General features: G+C 31.9%; 1 pseudogene; it reads left to right on the top strand.

The window, feature by feature from the left end:
* The first annotated feature begins 968 nt into the window (after positions 1-968).
* Positions 969-5,250, top strand: LOC149746830 (large ribosomal subunit protein eL8 pseudogene; annotated as a pseudogene).
* The last annotated feature ends 2,570 nt before the right edge of the window (positions 5,251-7,820 follow it).

Genomic DNA, 7,820 nt, shown 5'->3' on the forward strand with positions numbered 1-7,820 from the left:
CCTTTTTTGTGATATTTTGTGATATCCCTCCTGATTGTGGGTCACTACTCTACTGGTAGGGGCCCTGTGGAGACTGCCTCTCTGCCTCTCCTACCTTACTCAATGTGGCCTTTTTATTGTTTGTTGTGGAAGAGCTGTTCTGCTGGTCCTCAGATTATCTTCAGAGAGAACTATTCTACAGGTAGCTGTAACTTTGGTGTGTCCCTGGGAATAGGTGAGACCTGTGTCTTCCTAAGTCCCATCTTCAACCAATTCCCCAAATTACTCTTCCCTTTAGCATTTTTAGACAGTCAAAATATCCCTCATCCAGTGTTTTCAGGATGAACTTATTGGACATTTTAATAAAATAGCTAATGTAATTAAAGAAAAAGTGACACTGTGACATTTCCACATATATTAAACAATGAGGAACATAAGTTAGTTCTCAAAAATTATCCATCAGTCTTGTGTCATTAATGGTCTCCCCAGAACCATAGTAAATCTATATTGTAATACAATAGCATTGTTCAAGATAGCATGGTTTAAAATTCTATGTCTATAGTATATACCAATTATCATCAGTAGTTATCTTTCATTCCAAGAAGATATTCTCTTTTCACTCCAAGTAACTGATAAATTGATATATAAATTATCTATGGACCACAGACGTACTGATTTTGGTTTGAAATTGACACTGTAACATACTGACCATTACCTAAAGGAGAAAATTCAAATACATCAGAAAGTTTCCCTTGTTGAAAACTTGCAGGCATTGTGTAGAAAATATGCAGGCATTGACAAAAGATTGTGATTTACTTTAATAAAATGTTGCATAGAGTTGTGTTTTTAATTTTACTGAACATATGTAAATATGGACAATCTACCTTAAGTCATTTCAAATATGTAACAAAAAAAAATTATGCAAGACTGGTTCAATGCAACAGCAGGCATCAAGGCCATAATTCTATGAGTAATATTTAAATAAAAATTAAAATGTTATTTATTAATTAAAATATACATATACAGTGTGTGTAAAGAGAGAGAGAAAGAGGATTGCAATGTTGAGCCAGGCCACTAATTTATAATTTATTACCTTTGGAAAATTTAATATATAGAATTTGGAAAAAAAATGTAGAATTTTTTAAATATAAGAAACAAAATATTAGGAAAAATAAGATCAATAAATCCAAAATGAATCAAAATATTGATGTTAAATTATACAAACAGGGAAGTTTAAAAATTCAGAGTTATTTTTCAAATTTCCAAATAAATCATCTATATATTAAAATACAACTTTTCTTCCAGCTGCCCAAGATACCAAAGGGATAGAAGGCCACGGGGAAGAAAGGGGCCCTGGTGCCTGCTGTCATGAAGAAGCAGGAGGCCAAGAACGTGGTTAATCCCCTGTTTGAGAAAAGACCCGATAATTTGGCATTTGACAGGACATCTAGCCCCAAAGGGCCCTCACCTGCTTTGTAAAATGCCCCCGCTCCATCCAGTTGTGGTGGCAAAGGGCTATCCACCATAAGCAGCTAAAAGTGCCTCCCATGTTTAACCAGTTCACCCAGGCCTTGTGCCACCAAATAGCTTCTCAACTGCTTAGGCTGGCTGATAAATACATATCAGAGATAAAGCAAGAGAAGGAGCAGAGACTGTTTGCCAAGGCTGAGAAGAAAACTGCAAGCAAAGGGAATTTCCCCTCTCAGTGGCCACCTGTTTTTCGAGCAGAGGTTAACAGTGCTACCATTTTGGTGGAGAACAAGAAGACTCAGAAGGTACTGATTGCACATGACATGGATCCCATGGAGCTGGCTGTCTACCTGCCTTCCATGTGTCATAGGATAGAGTTACTGACTGCATTATCAAGGGGAAGGCCAGCTGGGAAGTCTAGTCCACAGGAATACCTATACCACTATCACCTTCACACAGGTAGGTACAAAAAGTTAATTTGCAGTTTTAAATTTCTTACCAGAAATCATCTATACCAAATTCACAAGTTTGTCAGGTATTGACACATTCTATATCTCCTCTAACTGCTCCACCAATTCATAATATTTTCCTCTTTCTTCAACGTCCAAAATAATTTCCTCTCTGCCTAACTAGTTTTGACTGAAAGTCTCCTGCCTGTAGTTCTGGCCACCAGCAAAGGTAACAAAACTAATGGTACATGATAGGCCTAGTCTTGAGAGGTCCAGATTATCCCTTCAGCACTGCAAAGGAAGTCACAAGGCCAACCAAGGTTTAAGAGGAGGAGAAAGACTACCTTTTGGTGCGACCAGTGGCATGCATATAGAGAAAAAATGAATTATTGGAAACCTTACTTAGAGACTATCACACGGGAATAGAAACAGTTTTTATGAGAATGTTTTCAAAGAAAGAAACCATAATATAATATATAAGTAATTTTAAGAAGACTAGCATTTTAATGATCTGATATATTTAATAACACCATAAAGCAAAACATGAGGCAGATAAAAATTAGAGAAAGGTTTTTTTAGTATAAGATAAAGAAATAATATTCAACCTAAGTAATACACTATAACAAATAAATGCTATGAAATATACATTAAATTGTGCAAATGACATGATTATGATTGGACAATTCACAAAGAAGAAATATGTATAAAATAATGTTTATCCTAGTCAAATGATTATCTGATATTAAATTGTTTTGGGACATATAAATCATCATAATTGTAGAAAATCCTAAAGATTACACACACACACACACACACACACACACAAACACTATTAGAATTAATAAGTGAATTCAGTAAAGTTGCAGTACACAACATCAACATACAAAAATCAGTTGCACTTCTATACACTGAAAACAAATGATCCAAAATGGAACTTGAGAAGACAATCCTATTTACAAATCATAGATGAAAGAAATTAAAGAAGAAGCAAATAATTGGAAAAACATCTCATGTTCATGGGTTAGAAGACTTAATATTGTTAAAATGTCCATACTACCCAAATGATCTACAGATTTAATGCAATACTTATTAAAATCCCAATGGTACTTTTTACAGAAGTAAAAGAAAATAATCCTAAAATTCATATGGAACCCCAAAAGACTTCTCTTAGCCAAAGCAACCCTGAGAAAGAAGAACAAAACTGAGAGGGATCACCATTCCTGATTTCAAATTATATTACAAAGATACAGTAATTGAAAAGTATGATACTGGCATAAAGACAGACGTATAGACCAATGTAACATAATAAAGACCTCAGATATAATCGCATGCATATACAGTCAAATGATCTTCAACAAGGGTGCCAAAAATACACAATGGAGAAAGTACAGTCTCTTCAATAAATGATGCCGGGAAAACTGGATGTCTACAAGCAAAAAATGAAACTGGAACCTGATCTTACACCATACACAAAAATCAACTCCAAATGTTTTAAAGATTTAAACATAGAACCTGAAACTCTAAAACCCCTAGAAGACAATCAGGGAAAATCTTCATGATGTTGGTTGTGGCAATGATTTCTTGGATATGACACCAAAATTAGACAACAAAAATTAGACAAGTAAGGCTATACCAAACTGAAAAGATTCTGCAGAGCAAAGGAAACAATCAACAGACTGAAAAGGCAACCAAAGGAATGGAAGAAAACATTTGCAAAATATATATCTGATAAGGGGCTAACATCCAAAATATGTAAGGAACTCCTACAACTCAATTGCAAAATAAGAAATAATCCAATTAAAAAATGAGCAAAGGACTTGAATAAACATTTCTGCAAAAAAGATATACAAATGGCCAACAGGTATATGAAAAGATATTTAACATTACTAATCATCACAGAAACACAAATCAAAACCACAGTGAGATATCACTTCATACTTGTTAGGATAGCTATTATCAAAAAAACAAGAGATAAGTGTTGGTGAGGATGTGGAGAAATGAGAATCCTGTGCATTGTTGGTAGGAATGTAAAATGTTGTGGCTACTATGGAAAACAGTATGGAAGTTCCTAAAAGAATTAAAAATACAATTGCCATATAATCCAGCAATCCCATTTCTGGGTATACATTTAAAAGAACTGAAATCAGGGACTTGAAGAGATATATGCACTCCTATGTTTACTGCAGCATTTTCACAAGATTCAAGATATGGAAACATGTCTGTAGATGGATAAATGGATAAAGAAACTGTAGTATATAGAAAAAAATAAAATATTATTCAGCCTTAAAATGGAAAGAAATCCTGCCATAGGCAACAGCATTGATGAACTTGTAGGACATTATGCTAAGTGAAATAAACTAGTCACAGGAGGACAAATATTGCATGATTTCAATTATATGAGGTATCTAAAATAGTCACACTAATAGAAACAGAGAGTAAGATGGTGGTTGCCTGGCATTGGGGGAAGGCGGAAACAAGAAATTGCTGTTCAATAAGTTTCAGTTGTGCAAGGTGAATAACTTCTAGAGATCTGCTGTACAATTAATACAGGATTATAGGTACATTGTGACTACAGATAACAATACTGTTTGATACACTTAAAAATTAAGAGGGCAAATCTTATGTTACGTGTTTTTAACCACAAAAGCAAACAAAATAGAGGTACATAAAAAGAAAACCCCACATCATATACTCACATAAAGTTTGAGAAATAACATGTAATGAAGATACTGGACATACTCTTGCCTCACAAGACTGTTTCAACAAATTAAAAATAAATGCACTGTGCAACCATAAAAATTGGAAGAAAAAACTTTCTTTTTTAAAGTTTTCCCCTAATAATCTATGTTCTTAAAAAATTATGAACTTCTGATAATTTTGCTCAATGGGAAATGTAAATTTTATATGGTATACCAACTTTGGCACTTGCATATTTTTCCAGTCACAGAAGTACGAACTGAAAATATACAACACATTCATGTACTGGATAAGAAGAAAAAAAAGTAAAAAAAAAAAAAAGGTATATAAATAATTGACACATTTGCAAGTAAATAGATAGCCCTGATGTCCATAACTTTACTCAGATTTAAAATAACCTGTGTTTTCAACCCTTAGTTACATTCATTCATTTTTCAGACCTCTGTTCCATCTTTGAAAGAACATTCAGCTTAAAGTTTTGGAGTTCTCCTAATCTTGAATTTAATTTTTAAAAAATCACATTTGTAATTATATTCGTATATATGCTAGGCATTCACTGGAGTCCTTTCCTCCACTGCAAGGTCTATTAGATTAAAAAGTTTACTACATAAGCTATGTATTTTTTATTATATTGCAGATAATGAATGCAATGGCAGTCAGGTAGAGAAGATTTAAAGATATAAGCATGGATTTACAGAAAAGTTGCAGAGATGGGTAAAATATAAACCATTGATTTGAGAGGAGACAGAAAATACTTAAAAGAATTTTCTAAATTCTTAAATACTATACATGATATAAAATGTTAGTATAGTACATTTTGATAACATATTCATTTGACTATTTCTTTTCACTGCAATGTAATGAAAAATTATGCTACAGTTATGTGGATCATGGAATAAAAGAAAATAAAAGAAAGAAATGAAAATATTACATGCATGCACTTATACATATACACATACTTAAAGTGAACATCATGTAAAACTTGACAAATAATAATCACATTGTATTTGGAAGAGTGTCCAAGAAATAACAGAAAATAAAATGAAATATTTTATCTAAATATTATCTGAAGTAATTTCTAACCATTTTATAGCAGTAGAATTTGTTTTAGTACTTGTATGTGGAAATTTAATATTTGCAAAATGATAAAAGAGAATGCACTTCAGAAGTTAATTAGATTAATTAACTATAGCTACACATAAGACAATTCATCTTTTGTGTTTTTTCCTATTGTAAATTTAATGCAGTTTCTTACAAACAAAACAGTAAATATTTTAGAAAATATAATTCCTTTACATTATTACCACACTACAATCCCAAAGGGATATAACCAGCTCATTAGTTGCGTGTCCATCCCACCAGATAACTCCCATATAAATATAACTATGCTGATAATAATGATGGTAATAATACTTATTTTATATAGATATCTGATCACACTTGGCTTATTCTTTAACAGTACTCTCTTACAGAAAGGAAAACACATGGGTCATCTTCCCTATCAGTCATATTTTGATTTAATCATTATGCATGCATATGTAGTTTTTCTCTTTTTTTTTTCAGGAAGAAGTAGGTGAACAAAATAAATCTTAATATAATTTACAGCTTTGGGATATTTTTGTTTAATTTTTCATCTACTTTAGTAAGAGGCTTTAAGTCAAATGGTTGCATTATAGAGACATAAAAATAATGAAAAATTCATACAGTTGAAGAAAGCAGTTTTCTTTGAAAAATATAGATTTTAAAACTAATATTATACAAGTAGAAAATGTCTTGATTTGTATTTTTATTAAACAAATATGTGGTATATTTAAATTTATTTCATCAATTTTGCTCTGTAACAAACTACACAACAATGATCTAATAATGTTCTGGATACATTATGAAAGTAACTTAATCCACTTTTGCATAACTTTATATTCTGTATATTTGGGTTGTATATTATTTCTAAGCTGGAATTTCATTTTTAAATTAAATTTTGAATACATGAAGAAATATTATCATATTGCTCTACAGATGACAATCTTGAAAACTAAATTCTTACTATTGGTTGAAAGACAATATTTTGGTCACAATTGTCAAATATTATCTGGTATTGACATTATTTTTGGGAAGGAGGGGAAATTACATATTTTGAGGCAAAACATAAACTTCTAGTTTTTAAGAAAATATGTATGACTGACCTAATAGACATTAAGGATTCTTTTTTTCCACATGTTTAAAAACTTTATTTGGTAGTGTCATATTGAATTTTATTTACTACTAGTAGTTTAGTAACCACAGACAGGAACAATTAAACCTAGTTATTTTATACATTATATTAAAGTTTCTGAGAGAAAGAATGTTTGTACACACACAAAAAGTAGAGGTGGACCATGAAAAATATGGATTAAAGAAGGCAAGGAATATTAGAGGCAGAGATAATATGTTGAATGCACACTTAGAGTATTTTCTTACTTTTCCCAAAACTGGTGTGTCACTGTGGATCAATCTTCCAGTTTTATCACACCAGGTCATAGTATTCCTACAATAAAATATAGTGTAATGAACTAGTTTGGAATTGAGGAATTGTGTGGGTGGTATTAGGCAGAAGTATTTCATGTCTTCTGGGTTTTTAACTTCTGTTTTCTTTCATTGATTTACAGCATCAATTCCCTGTATGATCTGATCATTTCGAATTCTGAAGGGTTTGAAAACAGCAAGAAACCTTGTAAGAGTGATTTAAAACCTTCAAAAGTTCCTACTTTTATTTCTCATAAACGTCAAAACTTCACAAGCTACATGTGGTCTTCACAAAGGGAACAATCCTACATCTTTATTTTGCTCTAATGGCAAACATTTCTCGTCTCTGTCAGATTTGAGTGCATAACTGTATCAGAAAACTATGTCTATTGGTCATAGGCATATTTATCACTTGACATATGAATCACAATGTCTGTAGCAAAGTTGAAGATCAGCAGTGACAATTCACTTTAGGTCCCTGAAGGGCAACAGTCTTGGTGTTAGAAGTCTACAGTAAGTTCAGAAGACAGGGAAATAATTATATTTAATTTGAATATTACCATGGGTATGAATGAAAATTAAACAAGTCACATATAAAACACTGAACCTTTGTTTCTTAAAAAAAAACTAAGTTAAGGTCACACCTCAGCAGTATTTTCTAATTAAATACAGTTTCTCTTTTGATGTAATATTTTGCCTTTCTATGGTAAATAGAATATTACA

This window comes from Delphinapterus leucas, chromosome 18 (assembly GCF_059928025.1).
Source record: "Delphinapterus leucas isolate spDelLeu-1000000601 "Yukka" chromosome 18, BTC_Dleu_Yukka2, whole genome shotgun sequence".
Classification (NCBI taxonomy): domain Eukaryota; kingdom Metazoa; phylum Chordata; class Mammalia; order Artiodactyla; family Monodontidae; genus Delphinapterus; species Delphinapterus leucas.